This window comes from Pelophylax lessonae (assembly GCF_965119305.1).
Source record: "Pelophylax lessonae genome assembly, chromosome: 2".
NCBI classification, from domain to species: Eukaryota; Metazoa; Chordata; class Amphibia; order Anura; family Ranidae; genus Pelophylax; species Pelophylax lessonae.
Genome location: NC_138769.1, coordinates 727,326,784 through 727,348,909, shown reverse-complemented (window position 1 = coordinate 727,348,909; position 22,126 = coordinate 727,326,784).

Here is a 22,126-nt window from a genome sequence, read left to right as displayed (position 1 = left end):
CGTGTGCCATGCATGGCACGTGTATTATTGTGCCCTGCTTCAGCGCGCTCAGCAGATTGGCACCGTTGTCGCCCACCACTTTACCAACTGACAAATTCAGCGGTGTCAGCCACTGATCTGCCTGTGAACACAAAGCTGAAAGGAGTGCAGGACCAGTGTGGCTCTTGGCTTCCAGGCACAACAGACACAGTACAGCATGGCAACGTCTCACCTGGCATGTGGAATAGGTTCTGGGGATCTTGGGCGGCGCAGGAGAAGAGACGGTAGCAGCGGAAGAGGAGGAGTCAGCCGAGGAGGAGAGGGAGGGAGGATGGAGGAGGAGGAGAAGAAGAGGTAGGCCTGCTTGCAATCCACGGCAGTACAACTAAATCTACACGGGTGCCACGGGTTGCATGCTTAACGGTCGTCAGAAGGTTCACCCAGTGGGCAGTAGAAGTGATATACCTTCCCTGCCCTTGTTTGCTAGACCATGTGTCTGTGTAGATAACAACCCGCTTCAATCTGTGGTATTGGGGGTCCACAGGTTTATCACACCAATTCTACAAATAATTGGCCAGTATCTGTTGTCAATGTGTGTAGCACAGTTAACACAGCAAAAGAGGCCAAATATTTGCAGGACTAAAATACAATCTTAGAAAAGTATACTGTTAAATAACACCCCGCTTCAATATGTGCTATTGGGGGGCCACTGGTCTATCACACCAGTTGTTCAAAAAAATGACTAGTGAGTTTGGCACTATTTGTATCAGAGTTAACACAGCAGAGGAGGCAATATTGTTGCAGGACACAAATACACTTATGAAAGTATACTCAGACTGATAACACCCCACGTCAATATGTGGTATTGGGGGGCCACTGGTTTATCACACCAGTTGTTCAAAAAATTGGCCAGTGAGTTTGGCACTGTGTGTACCAGACTTAACTCAGCAGAGGAGGCAATATTTTTGCAGGACACAAATACACTTATGAAAGTATACTCAGATTGATAACACCCCAATTCAATATGTGGTATTGGGGGGCCACTGGTTTATCACACCAGTTGTTCAAAAAAATTGGCCAGTGAGTAGTGTTGAGCGAACACGGACTGTATTATTCGTGTTCGTACCGAATAATTGGATTTTTTGTACCCGAACACGGACACGGACACTTTACTGTATGTTCGGGTAAAAATCCGTGTTCGGTCATTTTATTTCCGGGTTTTGCATGCTTTGGTGCTCTTTTCATGGCGGGCTTTCAACAGCCAATCAACAATCGTTTAACTGGTGTGCCTTAAGCCATCCCAGCCATGCCTGCAAATGTCTCAGTAGCTGTGATTGGCCGTCTGAAGCATGTGACCAAGTCTTTATAAGTTCCAGGCAGCCGCAGCGTCTTCATTCTGCTGCTTAGATCAGGGACAGAGCACACATCAACGTGCTGGCTGCTGATTAGGGAAAGACAGGCAGGAAAAAACCATTTGTGTCCGGATAGAATTGAGGGACAGGTCGGAGTGTTTAGGCAGGGCGAGTTGTAGGCATTTTAGGGATAGAGTCTGCTGAATTATAGGGTCAGTGTCTTCTACAAAGTACAATCGATATTGCTGTGTGGGGGGTGGGGTGACTCTGCACTCAATCCTGATCTACGATCTCTTCTCAATCCTGTTAGGGAGAGGCTGCTGCTGCTGAATTTTAGGGAAACTGTGTTCTACAAACTACAATCGATATTGCTGTGTGGTGTGGGATAGGAGATAGGCAGGTGTCAGTGATCCACATCCATTTTTCTGTGTGTGAGCTGCAGTGAACACAATCTTTTTGGGCTGCAGTGAACACAATCTTTTTGGGGTGCAGTGAACAACGTCCTTTTTGGGGTGCAGTGAACAAAATCTTTTTGGGGTGCAGTGAACAAAATCCTTTTTGGGGTGCAGTGAACAACATCCTTTTTGGGGTGCAGTGAACACAATCTTTTTGGGGTGCAGTGAACAAAATCCTTTGTGGGGTGCAGTGAACACAATCTTTGTGGGGTGCAGTGAACGCAATCTTTTTGGGGTGCAGTGAACAACATCCTTTTTGGGGTGCAGTGAACAAAATCCTTTTTGGGGTGCAGTGAACACAATCTTTTGGGGTGCAGTGAACAAAATCCTTTGTGGGGTGCAGTGAACACAATCTTTTTGGGGTGCAGTGAACAAAATCCTTTTTGGGGTCGGGTGAACAACATCCTTTTTGGGGTGCAGTGAACAAAATCCTTTTAGGGTGCAGTGAACACAATCTTTGTGGGGTACAGTGAACAGAATCTTTGTGGGGTGCAGTGAACACAATCTTTGGGGGGTGCAGTGAACACAATCTTTTTGGGGTGCAGTGAACACAATCTTTGTGGGGTGCAGTGAACACAATCTTGTTGGGGTGGAGTGAACAAAATCCTTTTTGGGGTGCAGTGAACAACATCCTTTTTGGGGTGCAGTGAACAAAATCCTTTTTGGGGTGCAGTGAACACAATCTTTTTGGGGTGCAGTGAACAAAATCCTTTGTGGGGTGCAGTGAACACAATCTTTGTGGGGTGCAGTGAACACAATCTTTTTGGGGTGCAGTGAACAAAATCCTTTTTGGGGTGCAGTGAACAACATCCTTTTTGGGGTGCAGTGAACAAAATCCTTTTTGGGGTGCAGTGAACACAATCTTTTTGGGGTGCAGTGAACAAAATCCTTTGTGGGGTGCAGTGAACACAATCTTTGTGGGGTACAGTGAACAGAATCTTTGTGGGGTGCAGTGAACACAATCTTTGGGGGGTACAGTGAACACAATCTTTTTGGGGTGCAGTGAACAAAATCCTTTGTGGGGTGCAGTGAACACAATCTTTGGGGGGTACAGTGAACACAATATTTTTGGGGTGCAGTGAACAAAATCGTTTGTGGGGTGCAGTGAACACAATCTTTGTGGGGTGCAGTGAACACAATCTTTTTGGGGTGCAGTGAACAAAATCCTTTTTGGGGTGCAGTGAACAACATCCTTTTTGGAGTGCAGTGAACACAATCTTTTTGGGGTGCAGTGAACAAAATCCTTTGTGGGGTGCAGTGAACAGAATCTTTGTGGGGTACAGTGAACAGAATCTTTGTGGGGTGCAGTGAACACAATCTTTGGGGGGTACAGTGAACACAATCTTTTTGGGGTGCAGTGAACAAAATCCTTTGTGGGGTGCAGTGAACACAATCTTTGGGGGGTACAGTGAACACAATCTTTTTGGGGTGCAGTGAACAAAATCCTTTGTGGGGTGCAGTGAACACAATCTTTGTGGGGTGCAGTGAACACAATCTTTTTGGGGTACAGTGAACAAAATCCTTTTTGGGGTGCAGTGAACAACATCCTTTTTGGGGTGCAGTGAACACAATCTTTTTGGGGTGCAGTGAACAAAATCCTTTGTGGGGTGCAGTGAACACAATCTTTGTGGGGTACAGGGAACAGAATCTTTGTGGGGTGCAGTGAACACAATCTTTGGGGGGTACAGTGAACACAATCTTTTTGGGGTGCAGTGAACAAAATCCTTTTAGGGTGCAGTGAACACAATCTTTGTGGGGTGCAGTGAACAAAATCCTTTTTGAGGTGCAGTGAACACAATCTTTGTGGGGTGCAGTGAACACAATCTTTGTGGGGTACAGTGAACACAATCTCATACTTCTGAACATTTGAGGGTGCTGCCTGTTCCATACTCCTCCTCCTACTGCTCAACCATCCTTTTAGGGGTACAAACAATAGTAATTGGGGCCTAGTGTGGTGGTGTACGTGTGAGATACATACACTTTCTTTTTGATCATATTTTCTATTCCGCTATTCAATTAAAACCTTTGGGGATCAATTAAATTGCGTGATAGTCTGTGTCGGTACGTGTGAGATCCACCTTTCCAAGTTTTTGGGGTTCATCTCATACTTCTGAAGATTTGAGGGTGCTGCCTGTTCCATACTCCTCCTCCTACTCCTCAACCATCCTTTTAGGGGTACAAACAATAGTAATTGGGGCCTAGTGTGGTGGTGTACGTGTGAGATACATACACTTTCTTTTTGATCATATTTTCTATTCCGCTATTCAATTAAAACCTTTGGGGATCAATTAAATTGCGTGATAGTCTGTGTCGGTACGTGTGAGATCCAACTTTCCAAGTTTTTGGGGTTCATCTCATACTTCTGAAGATTTGAGGGTGCTGCCTGTCCCATACTCCTTCTCCTACTGCTCAACCATCCTTTTAGGGGTACAAACAATAGTAATTGGGGCCTTGTGTGGTGGTGTACGTGTGAGATACATACACTTTCTTTTTGATCATATTTTCTATTCCGCTATTCAATTAAAACCTTTGGGGATCAATTAAATTGCGTGATAGTCTGTGTCGGTACGTGTGAGATCCACCTTTCCAAGTTTTTGGGGTTCATCTCATACTTCTGAAGATTTGAGGGTGCTGCCTGTTCCATACTCCTCCTCCTACTGCTCAACCATCCTTTTAGGGGTACAAACAATAGTAATTGGGGCCTAGTGTGGTGGTGTACGTGTGAGATACATACACTTTCTTTTTGATCATATTTTCTATTCCGCTATTCAATTAAATCCTTTGGGGATCAATTAAATTGCGTGATAGTCTGTGTCGGTACGTGTGAGATCCACCTTTCCAAGTTTTTGGGGTTCATCTCATACTTCTGAAGATTTGAGGGTGCTGCCTGTTCCATACTCCTCCTCCTACTGCTCAACCATCCTTTTAGGGGTACAAACAATAGTAATTGGGGCCTAGTGTGGTGGTGTACGTGTGAGATACATACACTTTCTTTTTGATCATATTTTCTATTCCGCTTTTCAATTAAAACCTTTGGGGATCAATTAAATTGCGTGATAGTCTGTGTCGGTACGTGTGAGATCCACCTTTCCAAATTTTTGGGGTTCATCTCATACTTCTGAAGATTTGAGGGTGCTGCCTGTTCCATACTCCTCCTCCTACTGCTCAACCATCCTTTTAGGGGTACAAACAATAGTAATTGGGGCCTAGTGTGGTGGTGTACGTGTGAGATACATACACTTTCTTTTTGATCATATTTTCTATTCCGCTATTCAATTAAAACCTTTGGGGATCAATTAAATTGCGTGATAGTCTGTGTCGGTACGTGTGAGATCCACCTTTCCAAGTTTTTGGGGTTCATCTCATACTTCTGAAGATTTGAGGGTGCTGCCTGTTCCATACTCCTCCTCCTACTGCTCAACCATCCTTTTAGGGGTACAAACAATAGTAATTGGGGCCTAGTGTGGTGGTGTACGTGTGAGATACATACACTTTCTTTTTGATCATATTTTCTATTCCGCTATTCAATTAAAACCTTTGGGGATCAATTAAATTGCGTGATAGTCTGTGTCGGTACGTGTGAGATCCACCTTTCCAAGTTTTTGGGGTTCATCTCATACTTCTGAAGATTTGAGGGTGCTGCCTGTTCCATACTCCTCCTCCTACTGCTCAACCATCCTTTTAGGGGTACAAACAATAGTAATTGGGGCCTAGTGTGGTGGTGTACGTGTGAGATACATACACTTTCTTTTTGATCATATTTTCTATTCCGCTATTCAATTAAAACCTTTGAGGATCAATTGAACTGCGGGATAGTCTGTGTCGGTACGTGTGAGATCCACCTTTCCAAGTTTTTGAGGTTCATCTCATACTTCTGAAGATTTGAGGGTGCTGTCTGTTCCATACTCCTCCTACTCCTCATCCATCCTTTTAGGGGTAGAAACAATAGTAATTGGGGCCTAGTGTGGTTTTGTACGTGCGAGATACATACACTTTTTTGGATCATATTTCCTATTCCGCTATTCAATAAAAACCTTTCTAGGGCAAGATCTTAAATTACAGAAATATGAGGAGACCGTCAAATGAGGGCCGTGGCCTGGGTCGTGGTGCTGCTGGTAGAGCTCCTGTTGCAAGGAGAGGACGTGGTCGATCTGTGCCAGCTACACACACAAGTGAAACACCTTCCTCAAGTGTGAGTAGGCGACAGAACCTGCATCAGTATTTGGTAGGGCATCATACGCCCCTAGAAGTGATGAGGCCAGAACAAGTGGAGGCGATAGTAGATTGGTTTGCTGCTGACAGTGCCTCCAGTTCCTTCACATTGTCTCCCACCCAGTCTACTGCAGAAAGGTCAGAGTTGGCACCTGCAGCCGATGTCCAACCGTCTTTCACCTCACCCCCTTGCAAATCAGGCAAGCAGTCTGAGCCCCAAGCCATACAGCAGTCTCTTCTTCTTTTTGATGACTCTGTCAGCAGGCTTTCCCAGGGCCATCCACCTAGCCCTGCCCCAGAAGTGGAAGAGATTGAGTGCAGCGATGCCCAACCACCTATTTCTCAAGATGAGTACATGCAAGGATCATCGCAGCACGTCTCCGATGATGACGAAACGCAGGTGCCAACTGCTGCGGCGTTCAGCATTGTGGAGACCGACAAGGAGGGCAGGGGTGAAGACTGGGTGGAAGATGATGTGGAGGACGATGAGGTCCTCGACCCCACATGGAATGAACGTCATGCAGGTGACCTGAGTAGTTTGGAGGAAGAGGCGGTGGTCGCACAGAGCCACCAGCACAGCAGAAGAGGGAGCAGGGTGCAGAAGCGGAGCGGCCGTGCCCTAGACACTACGCCCGCTACTGCCCAACGCAGCAAGGGAACGAGCGCACCAAAGTCAGCTCAAAGGAGTTCTCTAGCGTGGAAGTTCTTTAGAAAATGTGCTGATGACAGGACACGAGTGGTTTGCACCCTGTGCAATCAGAGCTTGAAGCGAGGCATAAACCTTCTCAACCTGAGCACAACCTGCATGATCAGGCATCTAAGTGCAAAGCACGAGCTGCAGTGGAGTACACACTTTCAAAACCAAGAAACGTCTCTGGCTCATCCTGCTTCCTCTTCTGCTGCAGTCTCGGCCGCTCCAGCCACATCTGTAGTGATACCGGCACCTGCCACCCCGCAAACAGACGATCTGTCAGCAACACCACCACCTGGGTCACCAACAACCATCTCCACAATGTCCCGTGGAAGCTTTCAGCTTTCCATCTCCCAAACACGTGAGAGGAAGAGGAAGTACCCCCCTACCCACCCGCGATCCCTGGCCCTGAATGCCAGCATTTCAAAATTATTGGCCTTTGAAATGCTGTCATTCCATCTGGTGGAGACGCACAGTTTTAAAAACCTTATGTCGGTGGCTGTCCCACAGTACGTCGTGCCCAGCCGCCACTACTTTTCCAGGCAAGCCATCCCTTCCCTGCACAACCAAGTGGGGGAAAAAATCAGGTGTGCACTGCGCAACGCCATCTGTGCCAAGGTCCACCTAACTACCGATACGTGGACCAGTAAGCACGGTCAGGGGCGTTATATCTCCCTAACGGCACACTGGGTAAATGCAGTGGCGGATGGGCCTAAGGCGGATAGCAATTTGGCGCATGTCCTTCCACCACCGAGGATTGCAGGGCACTTCAGTTTGCCTCCTGTTCCTAACTCCTCCTACTCCGCTTCCTCATCCTCTACCGCCTCCTCATCCGGACAGCATAACACCTTCACCACCAACTTCAGCACGGCCAGGGGTAAACGACAGCAGGCAGTTTTACAACTTGCCTGTTTGGGGGACAAACCACACACCGCGCAGGAGTTGTGGAGGAGCATGGAACAGCAGACAAATGAGTGGTTGCTGCCAGCGAGCCTCAAGCCCGGCCTGGTGGTGTGCGATAACGGGCGAAATCTCATAGCAGCTCTGGGCCTAGCCGGTTTGACGCACATCCCTTGCCTGGCGCATGTGCTGAATTTGGTGGTGCAGAGGTTCCTTAAAAACTACCCCGATATGTCAGAGCTGCTGCAGAAAGTGCGGGCCGTTTGTGCGCACTTTCGGCGTTCTCACCCTGCTGCTGCTCGCCTGGCAGCACTGCAGCGTAACTTCGGCCTTCCCGCTCACCGCCTCATATGTGACGTGCCCACAAGGTGGAACTCCACCTTGCACATGCTGGAAAGACTGTGCGAGCAGCAGCAGGCCATAGTGGAGTTTCAGCTGCAGCACGCACGCGTGAGTTGCTCTGCGGAACAGCACCACTTCACCACCAATAACTGGGCCTCCATGCGAGACCTGTGTGCCTTGTTGCGCTGTTTTGAGTACTCCACCAACATGGCCAGTGGCAATGACGCCGTTCTCAGCTTAACTATCCCACTTCTATGCCTCCTTGAAAAAACAATTTGGGCGATGATGGAAGAGGATGTGGCACAGGATGAGGAGGAGGAGGAGGATGAAGAGGTAACATTTCCAAGGCTTTCAGGGCAGTCATTCGCAAGGGGCTCCGAGGGTGGGTTCCTGCACACACAAACGCCAGGGACACAATTGTCCAGCAGGGGCACAGTTCTGGAGGATGAGGAGGATGAGGAGGAGGAGGAGCTGGAGGAGGAGATGGAACCATGTTCACAGCAGGGTGGCACCCAGGCCAGCTCATGGCCATCACTGGTGCGTGGCTGGGGGGATACAGAGGACACGGACGATACACCTCCCACAGAGGACAGCCTTTCGTTGCCTCTGGGCAGCCTGGCACACATGAGCGATTACATGCTGCAGTGTCTCCACAACGACCGCCGAGATGCCCACATTCTAACTTGTGCTGATTACTGGGTGGCCACGCTGCTGGATCCCCGTTACAAGGACAACGTACCGTCCTTAATTCACTCACTGGAGCGCGATCGCAAGATGCGCGAGTACAAGCGCACGCTGGTAGACGCCATGCTGCTGGCATTCCCATCTGACAGCGGGGCCGCAGTGGAAGCACAAGGCAGAGGAGGAGGAGGAGGAGGTCGCCAACGCAACCAGGGCACCGCCAGCACCTCAGAAGGCAGGGTTAGCATGGCCGAAATGTGGAAAAGCTTTGTCAGCACGCCACAACAAACAGCAGCACCAGCAGCTCAGATGGAACGTCTTAGCAGGAGGCAGCATTTTACCAACATGGTGGAGCAGTATGTGTGCACACGCCTACATGTAGTGAATGAGGGGTCTGCCCCCTTCAACTTCTGGGTCTCCAAATTGGGCACATGGCCTGAGCTTGCCCTTTACGCCTTGGAGGTGCTGGCGTGCCCATCAGCCAGTGTATTATCTGAACGGGTATTTAGCACGGCTGGGGGCGTTATAACAGACAAGCGCAGCCGCCTGTCCAGAGACAATGTGGACAAGCTCACGTTCATTAAAATGAACCAGGCATGGATCCCACGGGACTTTTCCGTACCTTATGCAGAATAGCGATGGATACCGACCTTACCCACCCATTGTTCCATTTTTGCTCTTTCTCACTCTTTTGGGGTGTACCCTCATTTAAAATTTGTGAAAAGAAGCAGTGTTGGCTACCTCATCCTCCTCCTCAGGGCCAGATTAACGTAGGGGCTATTGGAGCTGCAGCTCCAGGCCCCTACCTTTTATATAGGCCCCGGGTTGGCCATATTCACTGTTACCGCTCTTCTGTCACTTGTAAACACAGAAGTCTGGCTTCTATGCTCGCTTCCCCAGGCAGCACCCTCAGAACCTCCCCACACAGCGCGAAGGCCGGACAAGGAGGGACAGTTGCCGATGCATGGATGTGTTTATGGGCTTCAGAGACAGCATCCCATGTTGAATTAGGCATGCATGGCTGCACCCTTCCTCCTCTGGGTGCATGGCAAGGCACGGCCCTTAAGGCCCTTCAAAATCCTCAGCACCAAGCCCATGATGCTGTTAATCCGGCCCTGGTCCTCCTCCACCGCCGCTTCCACCTACACCGCCCATAGGTGTGCGCAGCCTATTGCATTAAGGTGTGCACCCCAAAGTTGAAATACACATGCATGTGTTTGCCAGCAGGGAGAGTAATGTATCGGGCCATGTACCTGTAGGCAAAGAGAAATAGAGCAGAGCAGGTCCGAGGGAGATCTTTCCCATCTCCTCACTGGCAATGCTATGTGCCCTAGGTGATTAGGGTGTGCCCAGGCACACCCGGCACACCCTGTGCGCATGCCTATGTCACCGCCACATCCACCACTACCTTAACCTCCCTCCTACTCCATATGGGCCTCGTCCTTCAGAGATGAAGAAGAACATTGTTTTATTTTTCTGTTTTTTTTTGTTGTTTTAAGTTATTTCCCTATCCACATTTGTTTGCAGAGCACTTGCCATGCTCTTAATTACGTTTTGCTGCCATTTGCAGCACTCTAGCCCTTTCCTTTGGTGTTTTAGAGCCATTTTAGTGCCTTAAAGTTCGGGTCCCCATTGACTTCAATGGGGTTCGGTGTCCGGGAAAAGTTCGGTAAAAGTCCGGGACACGGACTCAGACTTTTTTTTAAAGTTCGGCCGAACCCGTCGAACACGGACATCAAGGTGTCCGCTCAACCCTACCAGTGAGTTTGGCACTGTGTGTACCAGACTTAACTCAGCACAGGAGGCAATATTGTTTCAGGACACAAATACACTTATGAAAGTATACTCAGATTGATAACACCCCACTTCAATATGTGGTATTGGGGGGCCAGTGGTTTATCACACCAGTTGTTCAAAAAATTGGCCAGTGAGTTTGGAACTGTGTGTATCAGACTTCACTCAGCAAAAGAGTCAATATTGTTGCAGGACACAAATACACTTGTAAAAGTATACTCAGATAGGCTCCAAAAATTAGCTCACATGGTTTGAACTGACAGCAAAGAACGTAGTATATGATTGCTAGAGGTACAGCAGGCGTTCACAGTATACACAAGTTGGTGGTGGGCTGTTTAGGCCGCAAACATGAGCTCACATGGGTTGAACTGACAGCAAAGAACGTAGTATATGATGGCTAGAGGTACACTAGACGTTCACAGTATACACAAGTTGGTGGCGGTCTGTTTAGGCCACAAACATGAGCTCACATGGGTTGAACTGACAGCAAAGAACGTAGTATATGATTGCTAGAGGTACAGTAGGCGTTCACAGTATACCCAAGTTGGTGGCGGGCTGTATAGGCCGCAAAAATGAGCTCACATGGGTTGAACTGACAGCAAAGAATGTAGTATATGATGGCTAGAGGTACAGTAGGCGTTCACAGTATACACAAGTTGGTGGCGGGCTGTTTAGGCCGCAAACATGAGCTCACATGGGTTGAACTGACAGCAAGAACGTAGTGTATGATGGCTAGAGGTACAGTAGGCGTTCACAGTATACACAAGTTGGTGGCGGGCTGTTTAGGCCGCAAACATGAGCTCACATGGGTTGAACTGACAGCAAGAACGTAGTATATGATGGCTAGAGGTACAGTAGGCGTTCACAGTATACACAAGTTGGTGGCGGTCTGTTTAGGCCGCAAACATGAGCTCACATGGGTTGAACTGACACCTTTTTTTACGCTCCAACATTTGAGCCACAGAAGCCTGCCTTTTTCAAGAAAAATGTGATGACGGCATCATGGAAGGTGGAGTGTTAGACAACTGTGAGGAGACAGGAGAAGGAGAAGGGGGAGGAGAAAGAGAAGAGGCTGGACGGTGAGAGCATGGAGTGTGGCTTTGTGGGTTCTGACAGTTTTGCTCCCACTGGGCTTGGTTATGGGATTTCAGGTGCCTTCTTAAGGCAGTTGTCCCTAGGTGAGTGTTGGGCTTACCGCGACTTATGCGTTGACTGCAAAGGCTGCAGATGGCAACACTGGTGTCAGCAACGGACACATTAAGAAAAGCCCACACTGCGGAGCCATGTGCCAGCGTCCTGGGAGCGCCAGATGTGACTGTACATGGTTGATGGCTCGCTTCTGATACATTTGCAGTCTGCTTTCTACCTCTTCTGCAATGCAAGTTCTGCCTGCCTCTCCTCCCTTTCTGACAGTCCGTCAGTCCGCCATTTCTACAAATAATTGGCCAGTAACTGTTGTCACTGTGTGTAGCAGAGTTAACACAGTAAAAGAGGCCAAATGTTTGCAGGACTAAAATACAATCTTAGAAAAGTATACTCTTTAAATAACACCTCAATTCAATATGTGGCATGGGGGGGGGGGGGGCACAGGTTTATTACACCAGTTCTACAAATAATTGGCCAGTAACTGTTGTCACTGTGTGTAGCACTGTTTACACAGCAAGAGGCAAGAGGCCACATTTTTGCAGGACTAAAATACACTCTTAGAAAATTATACTGTTAAATAACATCCCACTTCAATATGTGGCATTGGGGGGGCCCATAGGTTTATTACACCAGTTCCACAAATAATTGGCCAGTAACTGTTGTCACTGTGTGTAGCACTGTTTACACAGCAAGAGAGGCAAAATTTTTGCAGGACTAAATCACACTCTTAGAAAATTATACTGTTAACCACTTTAATACAGGGCACTTTCCTCCCTTCAGGCCCAGGCCAATTTTCCCCTTTTAGCGCTGTTGCATTTTAAATGACAATTGCGCTGTCATGCAACACTGTACCTACACCAAATTTATGTCATTTCCCCCCCACAAATAGAGCTTTCTTTTGGTGGTATTTGATCACCTCTGGGTTTTTTCGTTTTTGCTAAACAAATAAAAAAAGACCGAAAAGTTTGAAAAAAAAAAACGTTTTTTTGTTTATGTTATACAATTTTGTAAATAAATAAGTTTTTTCCTGCACTGATGAGCACTGATGAGACTGCACTGACAGGCACTGATGAGGAGGCACTGATGGGGTGACACTGATGGGGTGGCACTGATAGGCGGCACTGATAGGCGGCACTGATATTCGGCACTGATAGGCACTGATATGTGGCACTGATAGGTAGCACAGATATGCAGCATTGGTGGGCACTGATAGGCGGCACTGCTAGGCACTGATAGGCGGCATTGATTTGGCACTGATAGGTGGCACTGGCGGGCACTGATAGGTGGCACTGATGAGCACTAATGGGCACTGATAGGCAGCACTGGTGGGCACTGATGGGCACTGATGGGCAGCACTGAACGGCACTGACGGGCAGCACTGATGGGCACTAATGGGTGCTGATAGGCGGCACTGGTGGGCAATAATGGGCACTGGTGGGCGACACTGAAAGATGGCAATGATGGGCACTTGTGGGCAGCACTGATAGGGAGGGCACTGGCGGGCAGCACTGATGGGGAGGGCAATGGGGGGCTCCCTGAGCCCTGATTGCCATCCCTGGTGGCCATAATGGGCATCCCTGGGGTCATAGTGGGCATCCCTGGTAGTTCTAGTGGCATCCCCCCCGAGGGTCTGCACTGGTAATCAATGATCTGATTACCAGTGCTGACCCCCCCCCCCCCCCCGTCAGGGGAGCCGCCGATCGGCGCTCCTTTACTCGTGGATGTCAGGCACGAACTAAGGAAAGCCGATCAACGGCTGTTCCTGTTTACTATGTGACCAGCCGTGATTGGACATGGCTGATCACATGGTAAAGAGCTACGTCAGTAGTCTCTTTACCGAGATCGGAGATGCAGGGTGTCAGGCTGACTCCTCGCATCACCGATCGCCGCTCTGCGCGCCCCCGGGGGGCGCCCAGAGCTGCATTATCCTGCCACCGTCATATGACGTCCGGTCAGGATAATACAACCACATTCCCGCCGTCAATCTGTTATAGGGCGGGCGGGAAGTGGCTAAATAACACCCCACTTCAATATGTGGCATTGGTGTAGCACACCAGTTAAAATTGGCCAGTGAATTTGGCGCTGTGTGTACCAGACTTCACTCAGCAAACTAGGCAATATTTTTGCATGACACAAATACACTTAGAAAAGTTTACTCAGATAACACCCCACTTCAATATGTGGCATTGGGGGGAGGGGCAATTGGTCTATCACACCAGTTATAATACATTATAAGTGCTTTTGTCACTGTGTGTAGTGTTGCTGCAGAAACGCTCAGTCTCACCACCACACCTGTCACAATGCTGCACAGTGCACAATAATACTACTAATCCACTATAATATGCTTTCTACAGTATTCAGAGTATATTATACTGTGGATTCCCCTCCCCCCCCCCTTTTTAGTGCACTGCACAGCAATACCAAAAAATTTGCAGCCCTTTACATGACTTTTGTGGACATTGACAAAGCGATTTCTGTGCGACTGCAGCCGATATCTAACTGTCCCTAAAGCAACCACAAGATACCTGGCCCTAATGTTAAAGAGACTGTAATAGACCCTAAAATGACATTGCAGCATTTTAAATTACTTTTGTGGACATTGACAAAGCGATTTCTGTGTGACTGCAGCCGATCTCTAACTGTCCCTAAAGCAACCACAGGATACCTGGCCCTATATTAAAGAAACTGTAATAGACCCTAAAACGACATTGCAGCATTTTAAATGACTTTTGTAGACATTGACAAAGCGATTTCTGTGAGACTGCAGCCGATCTCTAACTGCCCCTACAGCAACCACAGGATACCTGTTCCTAACCTGAAAAGAGACTGTAGAAGGCCTATACCGAAATACCAGCCCTGGAAAGGACTTTTGTGGATCTTCACAGCGCTATTTGTGTCTAGCAAACTCTCCCTCATGAGCACAGCAGACCTCTCTCTACACTGGCAGAAAGCGAAATGTGAAATGGCCGCCAGGTCAGGTCTATTTATAGGGTAGGGGGACTGTCCATGTGCTGGAATGTTTCAATCGGCTGTCCCGTTCCACCTGACGGCTGTGTCATGGGTCAAAGTTCTCCCCAATGTAAACAAATATGGCCGCCGCGAACGACGCCATGTGTCACAAAATATGGCGGGTAGCGAACAAGCAAAGTTTGCCGCGAACCGACTGCTGGGCGAACCGCAAGGTCATCTCTATTCTGATCCACCACGCACTATGTGGAGCTACAGTGTCCTGTGGCGACCGTTAGAATTAATATGGCCTTCTGCTAATACAGCGATGCAGTCCCGCCCTGGCTCAGTCTAGAAGTACAGTAGATACTTTAAGTTGGACGTCTCTCACCCAATGTGATGAACTCTGTTTCACAGTCCACTCCGACGGTGTCCCGCTCTCCTTGGCAATACTCACGGCCTCTCAGGGCGTCCTTCCGCTCGGTCACACTACCGAGATCCTTTCATGCACACCCCTCACTCTGACTCCGGTGTCCTCCGCTAGGCCTCCGGCTTACCCTTCTGCGATCCGCAGCAGCTCTATCCCATCTCACAGCGCTCTGTCCTCTAGGCAAGAGAGCGAACGTTGGACCCTTCCCCCTTTATAAAGCCACTCCCAGCAGGCTCTGAGTGTCACACAGCTCCCTGGGAGAAGAGTCCAACCACACTAGCCATCCATGGTCCTTGCTCCTCCCAGAACTATATCTCCCATAATTCACAAGTCAATACTTCTTTAAAACCTTAATAACAGAACAAAAGTCTGAACAACACTAGCCTTGCGACCAGGCTACACAAACTATGACAAATTATATAAAATTCGCCCACTTCTAAAACAATTTTCACAAAGATTTGCTGAACTTTATGTCCCTGATTAAAATATTTGTGTGAATGAGTCCCTGATACACTTTACAGGCTGGCTAGTAATTAAACAATGCTGTGTATTCTTAACAAAAAGGGCCTAATTATGGAGTCATTCTTTACAAGAGCCTTGGGATATCTGTATGTATTCCACATATATAATGGAAGAGATTCCCAGCTTCCCAGAAAAATTGTATGGGACCTGGCATACCCACTGCTGAAACAAGGTTATTACATATACTCAGGGCTTTTTTTCTCAGAGAATGGGTCCAGGAACTCCCCCTTTCCGAGTCACCCCTTTTCTCTGCCCCCACCCTCCTCCGAGCACCATTCCTTGGGTCCAATCCCATTACTGCCCTTTTAGAGAATACAGAACTACGTATCATTTTGTGGTACTAAGTAATTTGTAAATAATTAAGTAATGATAACAAGAAAAGCAGTAAAATAGATCCCCTGCAGCCAGTAACAATAGGGCCCTCTCCCCCTGCCAGCAACAATAGATCCCCTAACAACAACGGACCACCCACAACAATATTTTCCCCCTAGCATCAACAGACTCTCTGTTAGCCAGCAACAATAGACCCCTCTCTCAAAAGTAGATCTCTCCCAGCAACAACTGATCTGCAATATAAGACCTACCCTCAGCAAGAGTTGGTCCCCCACCAGCAATAATAGACCTCCTCAGAAACAATAGATCCCCCTGCAAAAATAGATCCCCTCCAGCTTGATTGGATCCCCAATCAATAGATCCTGCAGCACACCCCAGCACCCCTTGCAAACAAACAAACAATCAGGACTGCCAGGACTGCGTTTCCCCACGTTTCCCTGCGTTTCCCCCGCTGAATAAAAGGCCTGCATATACTTGGATAACTATTATAGGGGGCGTAACCGGAAGTCAGCCACGCTGGATGCTCTCTCCCTGAGCTCCAGAGCACCGGAGCACAATCCAGGGTCACCCAGGCTTTCGGAGCCAGCCCAACTCCCGCATCCAGCACCAGGAGACTGTGTAGTCCGCGGGGCACCTGGAGGAACCCATATCTTGAGCCTAGTTGACCGGACGGATGAGAGCCGGGACCTGCGGCCTACCCGTGAACTGCCGCCGCTGCATCCCCGGGCTCGCGATCGGTGGAAGGGTAAGCCATCCTGAACCTAGCCTCCGGAACACCCACAGCATCTTACTACATCTGGCACAGCAGATTCACAGCACATTTCAGCTCCTCCAGCCCGGGCCGCCATCTTGACTAGGCCGCAATTGCTGCATATATATCCGGGGGCCCCCCGGAGACTCACAGTCACTGGCATATAACCCCCTGCCAACCCCACAGAGACTACCTCTTCCCCGCTGCCACTCTGCAGAACTGGGCCATATTAGTTTTCTGGCTTTCTTTTATTCTCTCTTGGGCCCTGTATATGAGGATATAAGGGGAGTGGCCAAGAGCCAGATGGCAATGGACGCTTGAATCCCTAGCTATTTTCCACTGGAGCCGTGCAACCAACCTAAAGGAGGTACCCTTTTACACAAACATGGGGAAAAACTCAGGAAACAATTCCCAATCATGGTCCTGCTCCCCGAGGGATCAGGGATCGTCTCAGTCACACAGAATCCCAGAGCTCTTCAGAGGTGCGCAGGGGTGTGAATCACAGGCCACCTCACAAGCGCCACAAGCCCTACAACAAGCTGCACGCTCTCCTTGCAGCAGCCCCGCAATCTCAGAACAGACACCACCGGCATACATTGACATTCCAAATGACATGCCAGTAAACATGGGGGCACTCAGACTGATAGCTTCTGATATAAAGAACACATTTGCTGCAGCAATTGCTGATCTTAAACAGAACCTCCAATCTATGGGTCTGAGAATGGAGCATATGGAGGGAGCCACTGCACGCCATGAGGTTGATATTCAACATACTATGAGAACCACTTCAGCTCACTCTGCCCAGCTAAGAGAAATGCAAAGGCATCTAGAAGATCTAGATAACCGCGGTCGCAGACACAATTTGAGAGTTAGAGGTCTCCCTCTAATGATCGAACCCTCTCAATTGCAACAGGCTACGGGTGCCTTATTGAACGATCTACTTGGCAGGCCCTCTGACACTGCCATTAACTTTGAGAGGATCCATAGAGCATTAAGACCGAGAGGCAGGGATTCAGATCCTCCCAGGGATGTTGTTTGCTGCCTGGCGAGCTTTAAACTGAAAAGGACATCCTTAGACGGGCAAGAGACAGGAGGGAGATTCTGTATCAGGGGTCAGAGGTTAAAATTTTCCAAGACCTCTCCCCCATCACCCTTCAAAAGAGGAGAGACCTGCGCCCCCTCTTGGAGGCATTACACTCCAGAGCAATTGTATATAAATGGAAATTTCCATTCTGTCTCTCTGCCTCCTCTCAGGGACGGACTGCCTTGCTGAAATCCCCGGATGATATGAGAGCATTTTGTGAGATTCTTAATTTACCTGTAATCGAGCTTCCGGACTGGTCGAACCCATACTCTACCTCTTCATTGCGCAGAGTTGCTTCCATGGATACCATTCCTGAAAGGGATGAATTCAGTATCCATCGCAGCAGATCCTATTCACCAAGGAGAAACACAGCTCCATCACAACACTCGGGCAGAGGAAACAGCCCAACTGCATTCCCTGTACACCGCAGGCCGTGGCAGGATGACTCCAGATAGTCAGTCTTGGCGAAGTTACTTCTCATACCAGCCTTTTTCTTTTTCACCCTATATAACATAGTGTGTTATTCCTGTTACCTATTACACGCAATCTAGTTATTATTTTGATCCAGCCCATCACTAGATACCCGGTTTGCATAGCAACTTTCCAGTGTTTGCGTTGATATCTTTATGAGCTATGGATACGGGCATTCTCCAAAACTCAGATTCACCATCTAACTATATGAGATTTTACTTCACCCATTTTGTGCAGGTTCCTGATGTGAACTTCGTCAACAACCTGAGAACATTCTTCAAAGCAGAGACAAGGAAGCTCCAGCTCCCAAGGCTATAACTTGAGGTGATCATTGTTTCTACTTTGGACTACCAACCCTCCAGCTTACACCCTTACTAGTCCTAAGGCTTCCCCATTTTTTCCTCCAATTTCAATTCTGAATAGAAATATGTGGTAGTTTTGTATTACATTTTTTAAGTTTGCTACTCTCGCACAATGGTGCTAAAGCAGGACAGATGATAGAGGAGGATGGATATAGATCATAAAGTTACCATACATTACCATTGGTCTTTCATCTATAGAATGATAGAGCATATCTTAGACAGCTTATGCAAAAGAACTTTACTATCCACTACAAACATTTCCCTGATAAATTTTTACATATACATAGGTTCTACAAACATATGTCTATGAAAGGCATGCGACATGCATTCACAATAGCACTTGCTGATGTTCCCCCCGTGGTGGCAATTGATATCTAAGACATCTAGCAGACTGGTTTATTCAAGCCGCATAAGCTCCATCCTCCTCCTGTCTCTGGCCGGGGTGAAAATTTAATTAGAATTTTGGTGATTTTTATGAGGGTTTATCAATGTTGGTTGAAGTACAAAATACTTCCTTAGGTGGGATTAACACGTTAATTTAACTCAATCAGCTCAAATCCCTCTGTAAGCTAAGAGAGAGACTATGCAACTTAGATATAGGTATGATTGAGGCAGATGCTCATCTAGGTATTGCCATGAAGTTGCTCTCCTCCCCACTCAGCGGTCTACACTCCGAACAGCTTGACTAGAGGTCCGCTGACACATTCTTCATCCTCTAAAAGCTGGATACAGGTGATAGTTGATCCCCAGTTGTTAGTGAGCTCTTTGAATTTACACATACCTCCTACAAATTAACTACATATGGCTCCTTGGATAATGGCGTCTCAACTTAGTTTGTAGTTCTTTCCTGTTACACCTCCACACGACAGGAATCCTTGTGAGCCCTGTCGACATATTCCGGTTTGTAATTTTAAGGGACGGTTATTCACAATAACCGATACCTCCGGATTTTTTTTTTCAGGGTTAATTTCCTTTTTTCCCCTATGGAAAAGGTAACACCTCGGTCTTTGTTTTTACACGTAACATCCTACAAGTATAGCTCACCTTATTGCATATCCTCTTCCTTTAAACACAAGCTCATACTGCTCTCCTTCCACTCACCTCCCCCTTTGTATTGAGTGAGGAGGGAGTGTGGTGTCCCCCCCCCCTTTTTTTCTCTCTCTCTATTCCCACCATGCGTCCTCGGTCCACACCCTCAGACAAGGTCAACCTTAAAATTGTTTCCCTGAATGCCAAGGGTCTCAATATACCTGAGAAGCGTTCCCAAGTGTTATCTATGGCCCACAAATTAAAAGCCGATGTAATTCTAATCCAAGAAACACACTTTCGTTCAGGCAATGTACTCAAATTAAGTGACAGACACTATTACCTTCAATTATCACACCACTAACCCTTTGGCCAAGACCAAATGAGTTTCAATCTTAATCTCAAAAAACGCTCAATGGGAAGCCCTAAATTCTATATTAGATAAGGAAGGACGTTTCATCTTTCCAAAAGGAAGATTAAAAGGACACATGGTGACTTTAGCTACTATTTATAGTCCTAACAAACACCAAGTAAGCTTCTTTAGCGAAGTGACTCAAGCTCTAGCTACTTTCCAAAAGGGTACAACCATTCTAGGAGGTTACTTTAATGTGGCTCTTAATCCCCTAATAGACACATCCTCAGACACCACTTCCATTACATACAGTACGCTTACCAAAATTAAAAAGTCCCTACAATCTATTATGTTACATGATGTCTGGCAGATCCAACACCCTTCCGAACGAGACTACACCTTCTTCTCACCCGCGCACAATAAATATACCAGAATAGATTACCTTTTTTTATCGCAAAAAGATCTACCGTTCCTGACCAAATCGACCATAGAACCAATGCAAATATCGGATCACCATCCGATCACCATGACGTTAGCCATCACCGGAATATCTCCCAGCACAAAAAATTGGCGGTTAGACTCTTCTTTACTAGCTAAGCAACATGACATTCTTAATATCGAATCCCATCTCACAGATTTCTTTAACACAAATGATACTCCAGATGCTACGGCCATTTCGCAATGGGAAGCACACAAATGCACTATAAGGGGTGTTTTCATGGCTATGAAAACAGCTAGAAACAAGGAGAGACAGGCCAAGATGTCGGCAATAATAGACCAAATTCAAAAGTTAGAAACTTTACACAAACAATCTAGGGCTACCCAAACCTTTCAAGAACTGTCCACAGAGAGAGCAAAGCTGAAAGAACTCTTAGACTCCAAATACAGACGTAGAATAACATTGTCACATAAATTATTCTATGAACAAGGCAACAAATGCGGAAAATTTTTAGCTAGATGTGTCCAATTAAAGAAGGCAAATTCCACCATCCATTGTATTAAAGACTCTTCAGGTAATCCATACACAGCTACACCAGACATAGCAGCGCAGTTCGAAAAATATTATACAGACTTATATAATCTAAATCCCACACCTCTGACACCCAGTTTATCTTCCAAAAGGATTCAAATCCTGAAATCTTTTCTTGAGCAACATTGCCCAAAGGCGATCTCGCACGAAACTGCCATGTCTCTTGAAAGCCCAATATCAGAAGCAGAATTCAGATTGGCAGTACAACAGATAACAAACAAATGTACCTCCTAACAAATGTACCTCCTTTTTCTCCATCAACCCATCCCCCACGGTTATTGCCTTTTTGTTTCACTTGACCCTCCCTTCTAGATTGTAAGCTCTAATGAGCAGGGTCCTCTAGTTCCTCCTGTTTTGAACTGTATTGTAACTGTATTGTCTTCCTTCACATTGTAAAGCGCTGCGCAAACTGTTGGCGCTATATAAATCCTGTATAATAATAATAATAATAATAATAATAATAATAATCAGATGAAAACAGGGAAAACAGGGAAAAGTCCAGGCCCCGATGGCTTCTCAACAACCTATTATAGAAATTTTCTGGATCTATTATGCGGGCCTTTCCTGAAAGCCTTTACCTCCCTATCCTCCCCTTCTACACAGCCGAATAGACTTCTTGAAGCACACATAACTATCATTCCCAAGGAAGGGAAGGATAACACAGCAGTCACTACCTATAGACCTATATCCCTACTGAATGTGGATATAAAGATTTTTTGCAAGATCTTAGCCAACCGCGTTCAACCACTACTAACCTCGCACTTTGCCAAGGACGAGGTAGGATTCATTCCAGGCAGAAAGGCGACGGATAACACTATTAAGGCATTAAATTTACATCATTGGCTTACGTCTTCTCATAAACAAGGCTTCTTTATGTCACTGGACACGCAGAAGGCGTTCAACAGGTTGGCTTGGGACTATCTGTCTGCGGTCCTTCATCACCTTTGTGATGTCCCTCTATAACTCGCCCTCAGCCAGAGTGAGGGTGAATGGCCACCTGTCGAACGCCTTCTCCCTGCGAAATGGCAGGAGGCAGGGATGCCCGCTCTCACCAATCTTATTTATACTCACCCTAGAACCCTTGTTATGCTATCAGAGCGAATCAAAATATCAAAGGAGTAACAATAGGAAAACTCACCTACAAATTGGCAGCTTTTGCTGATGACATTTCATTATTCCTCCAAGACCCACTCATTACCATTCCCAATGTATTAAAAGATTTTGAGCTATTCAAAATAATTTCCAATCTTAAAATACATTTTAGCAA